The 20,836-nt window shown below is 42.3% G+C and overlaps 1 protein-coding gene across 1 annotated transcript in view; it reads left to right on the top strand.

The window, feature by feature from the left end:
- The window catches only part of pdzd2 (PDZ domain containing 2), a 445,568-nt gene that overhangs the window by 96,597 nt on the left and 328,135 nt on the right, over nt 1-20,836 (top strand). Inside the window, exon 2 of the mRNA XM_059989569.1 lies at nt 16,213-16,295. The gene's annotated coding sequence lies outside the window, so the exon portion shown is untranslated. The remainder of the gene's footprint in view (nt 1-16,212; nt 16,296-20,836) is intronic.

Raw genomic sequence — 20,836 nt, 5'->3', positions numbered from 1 at the left:
CATGTACGTCATGCGCATCATCACCAAAGCAACCAGGCTGGGCTTGGAATGTCAGCTCGCATTGGGTAATAAAATTACTGCAACCATCGGGATCAGCAGAATACCTGCCTAGTAGTGGAATACTGTGTTCCTGTATGATCGTGGGAGTCAGCCATTGTCCGGGAGCGGGAGCATTAGTAGCAGAGATTGTCAGGGCAGCAGAAAAGGAGGACCTTTGAGATGCTGGGCGTGGGACTGAGGTGGCCTTAGGCTGCTGCTAAATTGAACTGGCGAGAACGCTAATGGCTGTCAGCTGATGCTGGTTGTTCACAGTAAGTTCGCAGATGGTGGCTGTGAGCGCAGAACTCACAGACACCCGAGTCCGATTGTCTGTAGTGAGCTGTTGAACAATTGCGGCTAGGGACGATACCTGTTCCTCCAAGTGAGACTGGGCTTGTCGGCACGAGGTTATCTGCCTCATTGCCTCCGTAACTTCACTGACAACAGATTCCATTGCCTGTAGCTTGTCTCCTACCCGACCAATGAATCTCACAGCCAAGGTCAGCTGCTCTCTCTGTGCTGGGTCCGTCTTTGTTTTCGAGGCTTGCTGTTACCAGGTTTGGATATGACCCAAGTGCGGAGTGAAACAGGTCAATAGTTCACAGACTTTAATACAGTGTTAAAGGGAGAATAAACAATAAACGCTTGGCCAAACAGGGCCGTTAACTAAAACTCTCATAGAAACACGAAGCCTACACTGCGGCTGAAAAGAACATCTAAGCATTAAACAAATACCGCTAGTCTTCAGAGTCAGTTGACTTGAAAGTCCAATATCTCAGGGAAGGCCGAAAGCAAACAGCAGCGAAGTATTGCTGTGCTCTGTTCAAGTCCCGACAAGCACTACGACGACAAGTATGGAGCTAAATACTGTCATGATTAAATAATTAGCTGACACGTACAAATTCACAAACGCAATTGCCATATCTACTGTGCTGCCGAATCCGTGGTTGTGACACTGAGATCTTTATCAGGACTGGAAAGGAAGGGGAAAGAAGAACCGCTGGTGATTTTTCCCTCCTCCACCTTCTCTCTTTTTCCATATTCCATTCTGGCCCGTCTTACCCTTTCTCTTCTTCTTAGCTGCCTATCACCTCCCTCTAGTGTCCCTGCTCCCCTCTCTCCCATAGTCCACTCAACTGTCCAATCAGATTCCTCCTCCTTCAGCCCTTTACCTTTTCCTACAATCACTTCCCAGTTTCTTACTTCATTTTCTCCCTCCTGCACCCACCTAGCTTTGCCCATCACCTTCTAGCTTGTACTCCTTCCCATTCACCATCTTTCTATTCTGGCTTCTTCTCTTTTCCTTTCCAATCCCGGGGCTCAACCTGAAACATCGATTCTTTATTCCTCACCATAGATGCTGCCTGACCGGCTGGATTTTGTGTGTGTTACTGTGGATCTCCAGTATCTGCAGAATCTCATTTTTACTCACAGTAGTTACTTTGACAGCAGCAGTAGTTTGCCAGTAGTGCCACAGATATCAGTATAACCGCATAAATGGAAAACTTAACTGTTTCATACTCCCCTGGCTAATGTGGTCATTTATGTGTTTGCTAATTACAAGAATTTGCATCAAAGAAAGAGTCCTTGATAGGGGCTTTATTGCTAATATTGCACAGGATGTTTTGGAAAGATTCACACAAGAACACAATAGAAATATTAGACTATGTGGTCCCTCAAGCCAGCCCCATCGTACAACATAATCAATGCTGATTTGCCTCAGGCATTTTCCCTTCAGTGACAGTTCCCCAGATATCTCAATTCCCTGCCCTTTCAAAATTGTTTATTTCCTCTTTAAATATTCCCAGTCATCTGGCTTCTGCAATATGCTGGGGTAGAGTGTTCCAGAGAGTTGCCACTCACATTACGATCACCTCAGTTTTCAATTATTGTTATCCGATCTTTAGTAGTAGTAGTGTAGTAGTTCACCTAAGAGGTTTTCTGTTAGTGGGGCCAGGTGGCCATAGAGACCAATCTGGGATCAGCATATTCTTGGATGTTAAAATGGATTTCAATGATGAAGAGTGCCCTTGTTTGACATGGGGAGGCTGATGCGTGGGCAGCCAACACACAGTCCTTGACAGCGACCTACTGGCATGGAATGCAAGATGACTGAGGACCCTTCACTGCTCTAGCTTTCTTTCACATTCACTGCCATTGTCACGTGTCATTGTCTTCCTCCAGCTCCACTGTTGAGGCCTTGGTTGGATTGCTCTTTGTTTGCAACCTCCCCCTTGACTTTACTGCCCTGGGTGACCCTACCAGGAGCAGTGCCAGATGACTAATCTCCAGGCAGGATCACTCTGGAGATTTCAGGAAGTCACTGGCCTCTACATGACAAGGAGACAATTTTTGAAGAAGAATCCAATCTGTAAAGTATAAGGTCTCCCCTGAAATTGTACTGTTTCTCATGACCCGTTGCTGGCCTTGTTTGCTAGCAACAAATGAAAATCATGCTTTTCATTTTGAGTGATAGTGATGGGGACCAAATGGCTGATACTTGGCATACTTGTATAGACTTTAATGTGTGGTTGTTATACATAGTGACATGAGTGTCTGCATTGGAATAAGAGGGCGCTTGGAATAATGAGTCACTGGCCAAAATTCTCAAAATTCCCAAGACCACTTAAACCTAGGTGCTTGACCCAAGGAATTTTAATCCGCAGGAAATGAAAAGAGAGGGTAATCATTGAAGAGATTCTTTTGTGCCCTGAGACCATCTTTTAATGCATCCATTCCTAAGGTAATGCATAAATACTGAATTACTGCTCCATGATATTTATTTATTTATTGGAGATGCAGCACAGAATAGGCCCTTCCAGCCATGCTGCCCAGCGACTCGCGACAACCCCCGATTGTCCCTTACATCATACACCTGGGTGCTCTCTTCAGTTACCGGAAGAGGCAACTGCAGCCTTTGGCCAGGAACAGATATCATCAGGTGGTGCCTAACCTTCACATTTCAACTCTTAACCACTACACTGTCCAGCTGGTGGTCAGTGGTAGTGGCCAAATCACTGCCCATCTGCCCCTGACTTCCAGCTCATAGAAACATAGAAAACTTATAGCACAACACAGGCCCTTCAGCCCACAAAACTGTGCCAAGCATGTACTTACTTTAGAAATTACCTAGGGTTACCCATAGGCCTCTAAGCTCCATGTACCTATCAGGGAACTTCTTAAAAGACCCCATCATATCCGCCTCCACCGCAGTCAATGGCAGCCCATTTCACGCACTCACCACTCTTGCATAAAAAACTTACCCTGGACATCCCCACTGTACCTACTTCCAAGCACCTTAAAACTGTGCCCTCTTGTATTAACCATTCAGCCATGGGAAAAAGCTTCTGACTATCCACACGATCAATGCCTCTCATCATCTTATACACCTCTATCAGGTCAGCTCTCATCCTCCGTCACTCCAAGGAGAAAAGGACAAGTTCACTCAATCTCTTCTCATAAGGCATGCTCCCCAATCCAGGCAACATCTTTGTGAATCTCCTCTGCACCCTTTCTATGGTTTCCACATCCTTCCTGTAGTGAGGCGACCAGAAATGAGCACGGTACTCCAAGTGGGGTCTGACCAGGGTCCTATATAGCTGCAACATCACCTCTCAGCTCCTAAATTCAATTCCACGATTGATGAAGGGTAATACACCGTACACCTTCTTAACCACAGAGTCAACCTGAGCAGCTGCTTTGAGCATCCTGTGGAATTGGACCCCAAGCTCCCTCTGATCCTCCTCACTGCCTAGCAAGATGAACCACTTCACACTTACCTGGGTTGAACTCCATCTGCCACTTCTCAGCCCAGTTTTGCATCCTATCAATGTCCTGCTGTACACTCTGACAGCCCTCCACACTATCCACAATACCCCAACCTTTTTGTCATCAGCAAATTTAGTAACCCATCCCTCCACTTCCTCATTTAGGTCATTTATAAAAATCACAAGGAGTAAGGGTCCCAGAACAGATCCCTGAGGCACTCCACTGGTCACAGACCTCCATGCAGAATATGGCCCGTCTGCAAACACTCTTTGCCTTCTGTGGACAAGCCAGTTCTGGATCCACAAAACAAGGTTCCCTTGGATCCCATGCCTCCTAACTTTCTCAATAACCCTTCTATGGGGTACCTTATCAAATCCCTTGCTGAAATCCATATATTCTACATCTACTGCTCTTCCTTCATCAATGTGTTTAGTCATTCGTACATTATGAGGCATTCGTACTCTCCAGTTCCTGGAATCATTAGTATGAACATGTTCCACTTGAAAGAAAATATACAGAACAGCCCTTCCAAACTGGAGTACTAGTAACAAAGCATCACTTCAACTTTGGTCAGTGCATTGCCATTGCTTTTTCCCTAATAATTCTGTTTGAATTTGAAAATAACACTTCCAGTGTTCAGTGTAACTCAGCCTGACAGTGGCTCAGCAGGCTGGTACATATTGCCCATTTATGAACAGCTGCAGTCCATGTGCGAGGCACTTAACCCTGTCCATTGCTAACTCAGTATTTTGACCCTGCAGCAATGAAAAAGTGGCAGAGTATTTCCCTGCCAGCATCCTGTGTGACTAGTGAAGAACTTGGAGGTGATGTTCCTATTTGATTGCTTCCCTTGTTCCTCAGGCCTTTAAAAATCACTGGATCAGGGGATTTGTTGGAGAACATAGAACAGTATAGCACAGTTCTGAGCCTTCAGCTAATGGCCAAGATAAACCTACTCCATGATCAATGTAACCTTTCCCTCTGGCATAACCCATAGCCTTCCATTTTTCTTACATTCGTATGCCCATCGGAGAGTCTCATAAATGTCCATAGAAGAAGCTTTGGAAGTTTTATTGAAATGTATTTTATAAATGATTATGACACTTCCATGGTGAGTCAGTAATGTCCAGGATGAACTCGAGCTTTTATCGGCCAAACCGGAAATTCCTGGAGATGCATATACTGTTTCTGGGGATGTGAATAATCTTTCATTATATATTAAAATAAACTTGCTGATAATAAAAAAGAGGAAGAATAAGCTAAGCAATGATTTTTCATTCTTACATTCATCGCCAATGCTTACAGTACTGTTCTATTAGATTCCTACACAGCAATAGTAGTGCTGCCACTCATGTGACCCTCTACTACCACAAGAATTGAGAGGTTTCCTCACTCAACCTGGCCCCTTCCTCTCCAGTAGTAGCCCTACACTATACTGCAGTCCTTCCTCACCGTGCCAAGCTTCAGTATGTCACTCTGCAAGTGCTCTGGCAGCTTGGAATATGCTTGTCGGCAGTGTTTCCTACACAGTAATCCTCAATCTGCCATTCTTTCACTAGAGTTACATAACTGGAGAATGGCAGGGGTCCCGGGCAACACTAATACCAAGGTATTTGCGGTACTCAATTGAGCTTTGCTATCATTTACAGTATACATTCTTTTGCTTAGGCAAAATAGTCACAAAATGTGCAGTCTTTGAAGGATGTAGCAAAGCCAACTTGTTAACTCTGTCAAACTGACCAGTAACAAGAATTTTTAATGTTTATAGTTTCATTCAGATCAGACAATATCTATAGCGAACAGTTTTTATTAAGAGTCAGCCTGTCCACACATATAAATGACAGTGGCGATGTTAACCACCTGGGGGAGCTCTCACACAGCTGTTTGTCAAGCAAGAAAACAAACTCCTTATTAAACCAGATTTCTGTAATTGAGGATATGTATGTTTTTGAGCAACAAGGTAGATAGCATTGATCTAAAATCAGAATGACAGAGCGCTTTTTGAATTTTCTTCCTCTTGTGTAATAATTATAGTTGCACAATTGTGGTACCAACCGAAGTTATGTACCAGAAACACATGACTTGCGGAGACTGTGTGTGTGCGTTTGTGTATACACTGTATGTATTTGTCTCTGGACTCTTTACTTTCATTCCTCTTGCTATACTTTTTGCAGAGCTCATAAATCACCAACACCTTTATCAGCTTTCTTAAGTGTTGATGACCTAAGCAGAATTCATCTGGGTAAGCTCAATCTATTTCATACAATTTGCAGCCCACGATGAAAGTAAATAAATTTCTTGTTATGCTGCACAAAGTGGGAAATGGAAACTGTTACACTGGCCACAGGCAGGAGGCTATTCATAGGTTGTTGTGACATCTCAGACACTGTTGACACGGTGTGAAGAAAATCCCTCTATGTTGTCAAGTTGACTCGATGTCACCCCATTGTTTCTAGGTTAGAAGGTTATAAATTCAGAACCCCTTACAAACTCTGGACACAGAATCTAGGTCAGCACTTACTTTGCTCTTCTGGGGAATCCTTAAATTTTTATTTGTTTACAGATACAGTGCGAGGTAGGCCCTTCCAACCCACACCAACCCACAACCCTGAGTTAACCTTAGCCTAATCACAGGACAATTCACAATGACCATTTAACCTACCTGGTGCCTCTTTGGACTGTGGGAGGAAACCAGAGCACTTGGGGAAAACACATGCATTCCATGAGGTGATGTCAGATGATGTCAGAATTGAACTCTTAACTCCAAAGCTCTGAACTGTAGTGGCATTGCACTAACCACTATGCTACTGTGACACCCATCACAAATATTGACTCTCAGATGCAACATTAGAAGTCCCATCACTCTGCTCGAATGTATGAAAATCACATGAGAACACTTGGAAGAAATTGAGCATTCTTTAGGTATTCTGGTCAGAGTTTATCCCAAAGCATATAACTAATGTTATTGAATGCAATTTGGTTTCACTAGCAGCAATTCGGCTTCCATCCTCGTGACTACACTCTGGAATTATTTATTTGGCAGTGAAAGCCTTTTGATCATCTCCTCAATTAATCATTATCCATCTGGTTCCCCTCCTCTTTCTCTTTGTCCCATGGTCCACTCTCCTCTCCTATCAGATTCCTTCTCTGGCCCTTTACCTTCTCCACCTATTGCCTCCCAATTTCTCACTTCAGCTTCCCTCCACCACCCACTCACTTCCCCTCACCAGGCTTCGCCAATCACACGCCGGCTTCTCCTCCTCCCTCCCACCACCTTATCCTGGCTTCTTCCCCCTTCCGTTCCAGTCCTGATGAAGGGTCTCGGTCTGAACTTTCAACGCCCCGTGACTTGCTGAGTTCCACCAGCATTTTGGTTGTGTTGCTCTGGATTGCCAGTGTCTGCAGCATCTCATGTTTTTGACTGACCCAGGGTCAGTCATTTCCTTTCAGGAGCGAGTTGTCTGTGAACTGGCCCCCAAGCAATGATCCTCCTTTCAAAAAGGACAAGCCAGTTTTAGCAATGTAAATACGAAACACCAAATGAGGTAATGTTGTTGCCAGATTTGATCGCAAAGGACTTTATCCTTACATTTCAGAATGAGGACTATTTCGTGTTCCCACTCATCTAACAGTAACAAAACAGGGCAATTTTTAAGGAGTTTAAAGTTCAAAATAAATTTATTATTATGAGTACATGTATGCCACCAAATATAGCCGTGAGATTTGTTTTCTTGTGAACGAACTGTAAATACAAAAAGCACAGCAGAATCAATAAAAGACCACACCTAACAGGACAGGCAGCAACCATGTGCAAAAAAATCAACAAACTGTGCAGATACAAAAGAGAAAAAAATAATAACAGATAAATTAGCAATAAATATTGATAACATGAGACAAAGAGTCCATGATAGTGAGTTTTAGGAACAGTTTGGTGATGGGGTGAAATTTACCCTCTGGTTCAAGAATCTAATAGCTGAGAGGTAATAACTGTCCTTGAACTTGGTGGTGGGGAGCCAGAGGCCCCTGTACCTTCTTCCTGAGGGCATCAGTGGGAATAGAGTGTGGCCTGGATGGTGGGAGTCCTTGATGATGGATGCTGCTTTCCTGCACCAGTGTTCCGTGTAGATGTACACAAGGGTAGGAAGGACTTTACCCTGATGGACTGGGCCACATCCACTACTTTTTGTAGGCTTTTCCATACGAGGGCATTGATGTTTTCAAACCAGGAAATGAGGTTTAGAACCACGTTCAAGAATATTCTAGATCAAGAGTGACCTGAACTCATGCAAAAATCTTAATGACGGCAAAAGCCATGCCTCCAAATTTCTCCACACTGGTCTTTGTTGCTAGCTGAGCATTAATTTGAAATGCATCTTATAGTTGACATACTGTAGATTCTAAAATCAATTAACACTGGGGACACTGTGTTTAACAAAATTTAAAATCTACCTTTCACAAAGTTCCGGTTAAGCAGTGGACTGGCTCACTTAATAACATCAATGCCAAAACAAAAGAAAACTAAGGTGGGCTGTTAAGTATTCTTAATTTTCTTCAGGTGGATCATCTTCTAAGAATAAGAAATTGGAATGTTTGTTTGCACCAGATAATTAATATTTGTGAATGGAAATGTTTAACTCTGACACACATGTTTTCTTGTACTAAATCTTTACAGTTCACCTGACAGGTTTTACCTGTTTATCTTGGCAATAGTTTTGTTAATCAACAGTCAGCTATTTCACTTAATTATTCCCCAGGATATTAGAGCTGAATTAGAACTGTGTTTCCAAATATAATTGCCTCTTTGAAAGAGGAATGTTAAAGCCACATAATGGGAAGAGAACAATGAAACTGTAGTTCTCTCTCCTTTCCTTTGCATATGTACATGTATATGTCGACACAGTAACACAAGTTGGGTCAATCCACCCTGCATTTGTGCCCATAGGTTTAATTAACACTGTTCTTCAAATGAGCTTCAGGTGGTACGTCCAACTTTTCCTTCTATCTTTCCAGAAATCAAACACTTTGTCAAAACTTTCTGTAGTGCACGTGAGAAAGTAAAATTCAATTAAGGCCAAATTCAAACCTGAAAGCTGCTAACCCTAGCTAGTCCCATCAACCAGTGCTTGGACCACAAGACCTCCATAACCCTCCCATCCATGTACTTTCTCTTAAATGTTGAAACTGAATCTGCAGCCACCATTTGCGCCGGCAGCTCATTCCACACTCTCACTGCCCTCTGAGCGAGGTTGTTCTCTTAAACATTTCACTTATTACATTTGACCCATGACCTCTAATGGTAGTCTCATCCAACCTCAGTGGAAAAAACCTGCTTGCATTTACCCTATATATACCCCTTCAGAATTTTGCATACCTCTATCAAATCTCCCCTCAATCTTCTACGTTCCACTGAATAAAGTTCTAACCTATTCAATCATTCCCTATAACTCAGGTCCTCAAGTACCGGCAATATCTTTGCAAATTTTCTCTGGACTCTTTCAACCTTACTTACATCTTTCCTGAAGTACACGTTTGCCAGAAAACAGCCTGTCCCAGTTCACATTTGCCAGATGCTTTCTGATACCCTCAAAGCTGAACTTTCTCCAATTTAGACTTTCAACCTGCGGACCAGACCTATCCTTTTGCATATTTACGTTGAATCTAATGGCATTATGAATCAGAATCAGGTTTATTATCACCGGCATGTGTTGTGAAATTTGTTAGTTCAGTGACAGGTAACCCTAACCCTAACCCTAATGCAAAACATGATAATACAGAAAAAAATTAGTAAATCAATTGCAGTAAGTATATTTGTATATTATATAGTTTGACTAAAAACAGTGCAAAACATGAATGGTATATATTTTTTAAAAAGTGAGGTAGTGATTTTTTAAAAAGTGATTCCAATGCCCATTTAGGAATCATACTGCAGAAAGGAAGAAGCTGATCCTGAAGCACTTCAGGCTTCTGTACCTCCTTCCTGACGATAACAGTGAGAAGAGGGTATGTCCTTGGTGACGGATAATGGACACCACCTTTGTGAGGCAGTGCTTCATGAGGGTGTGTTGGTTACAGTGGAGGCTGGTATCCAAGATGGAGCTGACTAGTTTTATACTTTTCTGTTGCTTCTTTTGGTCTTGTATAGTAGCCACCCCTCCCTCCCCCATGCCGCCCATACTGGACAGTGATGCAGCCTGTCAGAATGCTCTCCAGAAGAACAGAAGAATTAGGAGCAGGAGTAGGCCATCCGGCCCATCGAGCCTGCCCCACCATTCAATAAGATCATGGCTGATCTGTCCGTAAACTCAGCTCCATCTACCTGCCTTTTCCCCATAACCCTTAATTCCCTTACTATGTAAAAACCTATCTAACTGTTTCTTAAATATATTTAGTGAAGAAACCTCAACTGCTTCCCTGGGCAGAGAATTCCACAGATTCACCACTCTCTGGGAAAAACAGTTTCTCCTCATCTCCGTCCTAAATCTTCACCCCTGAATCTTGAGGCAATGTCCCCTAGTTCTAGTCTCACCTACCAACGGAAACAACTTTCCTACTTCTATCTTATCTATCCCTTTTAAAAATTTTTATGTTTCTATAAGATCCCCTCTCATTCTTCTGAATTCCAGAGAGGTCCCAGGTGACTCAATCTCTCCTCATAGGTTAACCCCTTCATCCCTGGAATCAACTTGGTGAACCTCCTCTGCACTACCTCCAAAGCCAGTATATCCCTCCTCAAATATGGAGACCAGAACTGCACACAGCACTCCAGGTGCAGCCTCACCAGTACCCTGTATGGTTGCAGCATGACCTCCCTGCTCTTGAATTCAATCCCTCTAGCAATGAAGGCCAACATTCCGTTTGCCTTCTTAATAACCTGTTGTACCTGCAAGCCAACATTTTGCAATTCATGCACAAGCACTCCCAAGTCCCTCTGCACAACAGCATGCTGCAATCTTTCACCATTTAAATAATAATCTGCTCTTCTATTATTCCTTCCAAAGTGGATGATCTCACATTTACCAACATTGTTTTCCATCTGCCGAACCTTGGCCCACTCACTTAATCTATCTATATCCCTCTGCAGACTCTCCACATCCTCTGTACAATTTGCTTTTCCACTCAGTTCAGTGTCATCAGCAAATTTTGCTACGCTACACTCAGTCCCCTCTTCCAAATCATCAGTAAATGGTAAACAGCTGCGGGCCCAGCACTGATCCCTGCGGCACCTCACTCACCACTGACTGCCAACCGGAGAAACACCCATTTATACCAACTCTCTGCCTTCTGTTGGTTAACCAATCCACTATCCATGCCAATACACTTCCTCCCACTCCATGCATCCTTATCTTATTTATAAGTCTCTTGTGCGGTACCTTATCGAACACCTTCTGGAAATCCAAGCATTCAACATCCACCTGTTCCCCTCTATCCATTGCACTCATTATGTCCTCAAGCAGCTTCAGTAAGTTTGTCAAACAGGACCTGGCCTTTCTGAATCCATGCTGCATTTGTCTAATGGAACCGCTCCTTTCTAAATGTTTTGCTATTTCTTCCTTAGTGACAGTTTCAAGCATTTCCCCGACTACAGATATTAAGCTAACTGGCCTATACTTGCCTGTCTTTTGCCTACATCCTTTTTTAAAAAGTGGCATGACATTTGCTCTCTTCCAATTTGCCGGGAGCTGCCCAGAGTCTAGAGGGTTTTGATAAATGATTACCAACGCGTCTACTATAACCTCCACCAATTCCTTCAGCACCCTGGGATGCATCCCATCAGGACCGGGGGCTTATCTACCTTCAGGCCCTCTAGTTTGCTCATCACTATCTCTTTAATGACACCTCTCATTTTGTCTATAATGTCTTTCTTTGGCACATTAGACTTGTCCTCCACTGTGATGACTGACACAAAATAGTTGTTCAATGCCTCATTATTTCCTTATCACCCAATATCAATTTCCCCTTCTCGTCTTCCAGGTGACCTACATTGACTTTAGCCACTCTCTTCCAGTTTATATATTTATAAAAACTTTTGCTATTTGTTTTTATATTTTGTGCTAATTTACTTTCATACTCTATCTTCCCTTTCCTTATTTCTTGTTTAGTTGTTGTCTGTTGCTTTGTAAAGTTTTTCCCAATCCTCCAGTCTCCAACTACTCTTTGCGACTTTGTACACACTAGCTTTTAGTTTGAATCTGTCTTTTATTTCCTTAGTTATCCAAGGCAGGCTCTCCCCACACTTACTGTCCTTACTTTTGACTGGAATATACTTTAGTTGAGCACTGTGAAAAATCTCCTTGAAAGAATTCCACTGTTCCTCAACTGTCCTACCAAATAGCCTGTGCTCCCAATCCACATTAGCCAGCTCCTCCCTCATCCCATTGTAGTCTCCCTTGTTCAAGCATAATATACTAGTTTTAGATCTAACTATTTCATCCTCCATCTGAATGTAAAATGCACTCATAATATGATCACTCTAAGAGGATCCCTGACTACAAGATCATTAATCTTACCTGTCTCATTGCACAAGACTAGATCTAAGATAGCATTTTCCCTTGTAGGTTCACTAACTTGCTGCTCAAGAAAGCCATCACGAATGCATTCTATGAAGTCCTCCTCAAGTCTTCCTTGAACAACCTGATTCACCCAATCTATGTGGAAATTAAAATCCCCCATGACAACTGACGTTCCATTCTTACAAGCCTCAGCTATTTCTTGGTTAATTGCCTCTGCCACTGCAATATTTTTATTAGGTGGCCTATAGACAACTTCCTCCAGTAATTTTTCCCTTTACTATTCTTAATCTCTACCCAGATGGACTCCACATCCTGCTCTGTAGATCTTATATCGTCTCTCACAATCACCCTGATCTCATCCCTAATCAAGAGTGTCACCCCACCTCCTCTGCCTTCCTGCCTATCTTTCCATATTACCTGATACCCTTGGATATTTAATTCCCAGTCATCTCCACCTTGCAACTGGCTTTCTGTAATGGTCACTAAATCATATGCCTTGGTACTGATCTGTGCCACAAGTTCACTAACCTTGTTTCTAATACTATGGGCATTTAGATAAAGTGCCCTTATACTCATTGTCCTTTTAGAATCTAGTGACCTATGTGATTTTTGCTTTTTACTTTTATACATTCTACTCTTACTTTTTTCTTCACTCACTCTAGCTTTGGTCTCTGCATCACATCCATCTTCTTTTCTGTGTGTGTGCCCCTCCCCCTGCCATATTAGTTTAAAACCTCCCCAACAGCAAACAATCTTCCTAGGGCATTGATCCCGGCCCTGCCCAGATGTAGACCATCCGGACGGATTGGGTCCCACCTCCCCCAGAAGTGGTTCCAATGCCCCAAGAATCTGAAACCCTCCCTCCTGCATCACCGCTCAAGCTGCATATTCATTCTGGCTATCCTGCTATTCCAACTCTGGCTAGCACGTGGCACCGGTAATAATCCTGAGGTTATTACCTTTGAGGTCCTACTCTTTAATTTATCTCCTAGCTCCCTAAATTCAGCTTGTAGGACCTCTTCCTGCTTTCTTCCTATATCGTTAGTACCTACATGCACCACGACAGCTGGCTGCTCACCCTCCCCTTTCAGAATGCCCTGCAGTCTCTCCAAGGCATCTCTGGCCCTTGCATCCGGGAGGCAACAAGCCGTATGGGAGTTCTGTTTGTATTCACAGAAGCTCCTCTCCATTCCCCTGACCATGGAATCACCTACCACAACGGCTCCGCCACTCTTTTTCTTGCCCTCATGCACAGCCATGATCCTGGCTACTGCTGCCTTCACCTGATGAGCCATCTCCCCCAGCAGACTAGAAAGCGGTATATCTGTTTTGGAGGGAGCTGACCACAGGAGACTCCTGTACTACCTTCCTGCTACTACTCTTCCTGTTGGTCATCCATTCCCTATCTTTCCTTAGATCCTTACACTGCGGTGTGACCAACTCACCGAATGTGCTATCCACAACATTCTCAGCATCTCGGATGCTCCAAGGCGAGTCCATGCCCAGTGCCAGTGCCACCATGTGGTCTGTCAGGACCTGCAACTGGACACACTTCCTGTACACGTAGTCTTCAGCGACACTTTCAGCCTCCCTGAGTTCCCACATGTCACAGGAGGAGCGAGGCACGGGCCTGAGCTCACCTGCCATGACAGAGCAACCAATGTTAGCGGAAGAGGACCATGGAAGAAAGGGTACATTCATGGTACATTTGCAGATGTATGCAAGTGTTTTAGGTGACAAACCAAATCTCTTCAAACTCCTAATAAAATGAAATGTTGCCACCATCTTGCCTTCTTTATAGCTGCATCAGTATGTTGGGATCAGGTTAGATCTTCAGAGATCTTGACTTCCACTCTCTCCACTATCTGCAAAGTGTTCCCCTACACAAACTCCTGTCATCTGCCCTGCCTCATTCCTGAATAGCAGATCAGGAATTGCACACTCTGTTATTGGGAGTTCTATGTACTGATTAAGGAAAAATTCCTGAACACATTTGACAAACTCTATCCCATCTAGTCTTTTTACAGTATAGGAGTTCCAGAGAATATGTGGGAAGTTAAAATCACCTACTATAACAACCACAAACAAGAGAATATTTGCAGATGCTGGAAATCCAAGCAACACACACAAAATGCTGGAGGAACTCAGCAGGCCAGGCAGCGTCTATCGAGAAAAGTACAGTTGACGTTTTGGGCCGAGACCCTTCAGTAGGTCCTTTGTTCCATAGATGCTGCCTGGCCCACTGAGTTCCTCCAGCAGTTTGCATGCATTACTATAACAACCCTATGTTTCTTGCAACAGTCCTCGATCTGTCTGCAGATTTGTTCCTCTAAATCCTGCGGACTGTTGGGTGGTCTATGATATAGCCTCATTAGCACGGTCACACCTTTCTTATTCCTCAGTTCCATCCATAGAGCCTCACTAGACGAATTCTCCAGTCTGTTCTGACTGTGGACTGCCTTGATATTTTCCCTGGCCCGTTACACCACCCCCTCCCCCTTTAATCCCTCCCACTCTGTTATATCTAAACCAATGATCAGATATCTAGTGAACTTGCCATGGGTGGTATTGTATTTCAAGACTTCATTATTTAAAAGAATGTTAAGATAACAATTTTGTTTGTTTGCCTATTTAGCTTCCCTGCATTAAAGTAAAAATCTATTCGGCTCAGAAAACCAATGACGAGATCTCATTTGTCAACTGAATAGGGTGCATAGTTCTGTAACTTCTGTGGTTGCACCGTGCTTTGGAAAGGGGACTAAATACGCGGATAAGAAGGTTCCCAATGTTCTTTAATGTTTACATTCATCTTTCACCTGAAACCATCCTTATAGTGCCTGGATCCCTGATCTTCTGGGCATTCTGTCAACTTTCAGTCTTCCTAAACTGCAGCTGCTCCAGAGCTGTGCTGTCTTTTATTTTGCCTCTCACCATGTCTTTTTCCTTATCAACTTAATGCTTACTGCTGGAGATTTAGTAAATATCCTGGAGATTTTGTCTCTTACTTGCAATACCAGCTTTTCCAGGCTTACAATTATTCAAAAGCAGTGCATTATTTCTGCTCCACTCTATCCTGCATCACTAATTTCCTTCAACGCTCGATTCTTCAGCAACCTTGGATTTAGCTCTTATCATCACTTGTACCTCCACAAGACCATCTCTAAATGTTCCACGTCTCAGTCTATCATAACACACAAACTCTCCTTGCATAGTACATTGTGTCAGTGAAAAATGGTGATTCGAAGTATTTCAATTTATATTTTTTGAAGTGGCAGATCTGTCAATATGCACAGATATATCTAGTTTGTTTTTATAGGCAAAGTTAATAAAATCAGCCGGATCAGAGGATACAATAAACTTCAAAGCACTTTTCTCATTCTGAAGACATTATTTACTGCCTTTGGTTTAACTAATGATCTGAGGGTGTATTACTTATTGAATGTCCATACAGATCCCTTGTTTAAGAAAATATGGATGCTTTCATATAACAAAATGTTAAAATGAGATAATTTGCAGCAAACTCTTGTGGTGTGATAGTGGGCTGGATGAGAATGTGTGTTTCACTGTACTTTTGTGTTCACTTGAAACATTTGTATAAATTTAATAGGTATGAATGAAATGAAATGCTTGTTGATATTGTAAAAATAATAATAAATTTTAAGTTTACAGGATGAAAATGACTTCCAACTCTCAGCAAATATTCATTGCAGATTTAAAGCAGTTCACTTATTAAAAATGCTGCCATTTTGTCTCAATGCCAATGCACTGATACTCAATTGACCAAAGAAAGCATAAAAACTGAAAAAAAAACTGTTTTGTGGGAATTTTGCCAAGGGTGGAGCCAAAGATTTTAACACTTTGTTTTATTATTTTTTCTCTCTGCTTTCTGCTGTAGTGAGAAAACTGTTGCAGGCCAAGGCAGAGAGAAATCTTCAAACAGGTGATTCCCAGATGTCTGCAGAGCCTCGGAATTCTCAGGTGTGTGTTCTCAATTCTTTCGTAAGCTGTTGGTGAGAACAGATTTCTGGCCATTTTAAAGGAGGCCTGCATAATGTAATGTCTTTTTCTGTAACACAGAGCAACTATGTTGCTGTTTTAGTTTTCAGAATACAATAAAGGCCTTGTTATTGTGTTATTCTAACTGCTGTGATGTGTTCAATAGGGAACATGGAAAATAACTCCATGCACAAAACCCAATAATCCCCTTTAAAGTTGCAAAGCTCATGAGGTACTGTTATTTCGTCCTAAGCTGATACTTAACAGAATGTAATTTAGTTGAGTGATAGATATGGCACCTTTAAGTAGTCCACAGGCAAAGTGGTGAACTCTAACTTCTTGATGTTACTGATAGCGTTGTAGAACTATATTCACAGAAAAGAAATGTGGAACGAGACAATCAAGGAAAAACTGGTAGTAATATTAGCCATTCTAATGTTGATGTAATAGATTTCTGTTTGGATTGTAATGATAACATTTTGCACGCGAATTGAAGTTTCTGTATTGGTTCCTGATTTCATTATTTCCTTCTGCTCCACCATCTTTGTCTCATTTGTCTTGTCTTCACATTTGTCTTTAATTAAGTTCTTCATTGCCACAACTGGGAATCCCCATTGAGAAGTTCCACCTTCGCTGATATTGGGACTGGTGGTCATGCAAAGCTGCCCGGTGCTTCAAGGCAGACTGTTGGGCACATGGTGGTGGAACAGGGGAAACTACTTCAAAGGCAGTAATGCATTTACAAAACCCGTATTATAATTGAACTAAGCTGTACTTAATAGAACAAGTGGAGAGTTTCTTTTCCTATTCTGACTCCCCTGAGGAATCACTTAAACATGTTTGAAAATCTTTTTTTATGACGATCTTAGCTCTGTAACCCAACCCCCTCTACCATACTTTTACAATTGTCAGTGCCACTTTGAAATCTATACTCCTCTTCCAATCTCCTGGCAACCTTGAGCCCATCTTGCATCCTACAAGGAGTACAGACATGGAAAAGACAGTCCAACTGCTGTCTATACTCCAACTTCCCTATTTATCTTCATCAATATATCGTATAATATAATGACCTGCTATAAACATAATATTCCACGTGATGCCAGACCAGTGTTTTATAGAAGTTCAGCATGACTCCCCCAATATTATACTTTATTCTTCTCATGGTAAAGCCTAGAAATATGCATGTCATGTTTACCGCTATCTCAACTGCTTTCTGGTGTTTTCAATCATTTGCGTATTTTCCCTCTGGGTCCCTCAGCTCCTGCACCTCTTTATTCTATCTTATCTCATTTTTTTCACCAAATGCATTTTCTCACGTGTTTCTGTTTTAAGCTTAAACTGCAGTTCCACCAGCCTATTCATAACCTGCTGCAATCTGTCAACATCTATCCTCATTCGTTTTCCAATAGTAACAAGTTTTGTGACTTCTGCAAATTTTGAAACTGTCCCGGTCATTAATAGAGATAAAGTTCAAGTTTAATTGTCATTCAACCGCACACGAACACAGCCAAATGAAACTGCGTTTCTTAGGGGCAAAGATGGAAAACCCAGTACATAAAGTCACACTCAGTACAAAGCACATATTGAACATATTAAGATAGCATTAAAACATCTTGTCATAAAAAATATATAGCCCAAGTCTTTGTGTGTAATGGCCTGTAGTTTGGTGGTGCGTGGGATGTTGACCTGGATCCACGTTCCTGCAAAAACCAGCATGTAGCAGTACTCATCACGTGCTACTGCAGCCACAGGTGAGTGCAGTCCAGCTTGTATTCAAGGTAGTGAACACTAGAGGACAATACTGAGATGAGCCAGACCCCCAACCCACCTGTTAGAGGCCCGCCTTGCGTGGTGCGCCTTCTTATCTGGCATCTTCTCCATAGGGTGGCTACAACTGGTGACCCCACAGCATGAAGGCCTGGTTCACACAACAACTAAGGCCACGCGACTGCCACCCCACACTGCATTGGTCTCGCCAATGAACCAGTGAACTGGACTTGCAGTATTCTACAACGTCCAACAGGGTCTTGCAATCACAAGAAGAATGTCCAAGACATTTGTTTTCACTGCTTGTCTGGCCATGCACTGCCTTTGGTCCTTTCTGCTTGGGTGGCTGTAGCCGGTAGCAGTATGGTACAAAACAAGTCCAGTTCTACTGCTATCAATCAGCTTGCTGTTGGGCTAGACCTGTATCTTGATGTTCTTCATATCCAGCAGTATCTTGCAAATGTAATTAAAGGCATAACAAACGAACAATTAAACCTTTGTTTGGACTCAGAGGGGCTGCTGCAAATGACCGATTTGCCATCTTAGTGGAAGAATGAAGCAATGACCCCTTCACAGACCATGGGGAATGCCAGTGTCCTTCTACTCCAATTAAAAAAAAACATATTCACCTCCCCTGCCTATTATTTATACAATTTTGTATTCATACTATCAGTGACCCTTCTAGACTATGTACTTCATTTTTTTTCCTGATAAATGGCACTTTATCGGAAACCTTCTTGCAAACAAGGTATATCATGTAAACTGTATTACCATGTCAAAATATCCTATCTCTCAATCAGCAACACTTAACCTTAACAAATCTCTGCTGGCTTGCCTTAAGTAATTCATTTTCCTGCAGATGACCATTAAACCAATTCTGGACCACTGTTTCTAAGTGTCTTTTCATCACGGAGATTAAACTAACTGGCCTATAGTCGTTTTGCTCACCTTTCTGCTCATTTTGGAACAAGGAATCTGAACTCCAGTCCTCCAGCACCATCCTACATCCAGTGTGCTTTGGTAATTTGCTGATCCAGTTTACCACACTATCATCTAAGTCAGTAATGTAGATGATAAGGAACAGCAGATCTAGCACCAATCCCTGCACACATCACAGTCACAGGCCTCCAATCAGTGAGACAACCATCTATTACTTTATGATCATTTACAACTCTGTTACTATTGCCGTGCTTTCCAAACACTTTTGGATTCCCATTTACACATTTTTAATGCAGATCTGTTAAGCACATACTGTCTGGGAACACGTAACTGCCTTTAATGTGGAACCAGATTGTCTTTAGCTACTTAATCTAATGGAATTTTGCAGTCTGAAGGAAGTATTGGGGCTGTCCCAAAGGCTTATAAGCACTGACAAAATCCAACCATTTTTAAACAGTGAATCCCAGTTGTAGATTCTCCCATATGATGAAACACCCTCTACATCTATCCTGTCAAGATTGCCCAGGATCTTTTATGTTCAAACAAAGTACACTTTCATTCTCCAACCTTTCCTCATAAGACAGCCAGGTATTAGTTTGTTAAATCTCAAAAGACATTTACATCCTATCTTATGTCACAATATTGTTTCCAGCACTCCTTAACGTGGCCTTGCCAATGCTGCTCTCTGACTGATGACTCATAAGGAAGTCTACTTTCTGTGTGTCTGCCTCTGACCTGTACACTGAGGACGACAGTTTTCATATTCTAGTTCTGGCTCTTCCTTCCAGCCTATTGTTCTCAGTTCAAATTCATTGCAGACCCTTATTTAGTTCCCCACAGAATCCCACTATGTTTCCCTTCCAGCTTTAACAATGTTAAAGGTATTGTTGTAGTTGTTCTTTTCGCACCTTGGGGTACATCGGGTGGCATTTGACTATTTATCTTTCCAATGTCAAACTGCTAGCTCCGCACGCAACCCAGCAGGGGTGGAAAGCGTGCAAGGAGCAGGTTGGATTCAAACTCCGGATCAATTGCCTCGAAGTCCAGTGTTGATGCTGCTACACCACCGGCTAACTTAACGAAAAATGTACAGTTCCAAGCAATTCTGGACCTTTATTCCCTTGAGCCAAATTTTGTCTTGATACCTGATAAGGCAGGAGCTGTGTATCCAGATGGTGCTATGGTCAGGACGCTCCTCTATTATTGGTATTGGTTTATTATTGCCACATGTACAGCTCATCTTGAAGATAATATCATTGCACAGTGAATTGAGCCAGAATAAGGTAAAGCAATAACAATGCAGAATAAATTGTAAAAGCTACTGGAAAAAGTGCACTATAGGTAAATGATAAAGTGGAAGTTCATAATGAGGTAGATTGTGAGGCCAAGAATCCATCCTATCTTGGAAGAGGTCCATTGAAGAGTTTGATAACAGAGGGATAGAAACTGTCCTTAAGCTGGTGGAATGTGCTTTCAGGCTTTTATCTTTTGCCCAATGAGAGAAGTAAGAAGATTGTTCAATTGATTATACTGAAGTCGCAGTGGTCTTCAACTTACGTATCTATAAATGTCTTACTTAATGTTGACTCAGATAGCAAATAGACAGAGAATCCCATGCAGGTTGGGTGGGGTCATTAATAATGCTATTCCAGCTGCAATTCTTTACTTCAGTGGTTCTAAGTGAAGTTTATGTCAGAAGATCATCAAAAAAATGAAACAGACATTTCAGTAAGAAGGTAATAGAGTAAGAGAACTCTTCACGGTGGAAGACACAAGCAGTATTGTGGAATTTCCAGGTGTCAGGGGTCATGAAGTGT

Source organism: Hypanus sabinus, chromosome 14 (assembly GCF_030144855.1).
Source record: "Hypanus sabinus isolate sHypSab1 chromosome 14, sHypSab1.hap1, whole genome shotgun sequence".
NCBI classification, from domain to species: domain Eukaryota; kingdom Metazoa; phylum Chordata; class Chondrichthyes; order Myliobatiformes; family Dasyatidae; genus Hypanus; species Hypanus sabinus.
The sequence above is the reverse complement of the archived record's forward strand: the minus strand, read 5'-3'. Positions and strand labels throughout refer to the sequence as shown.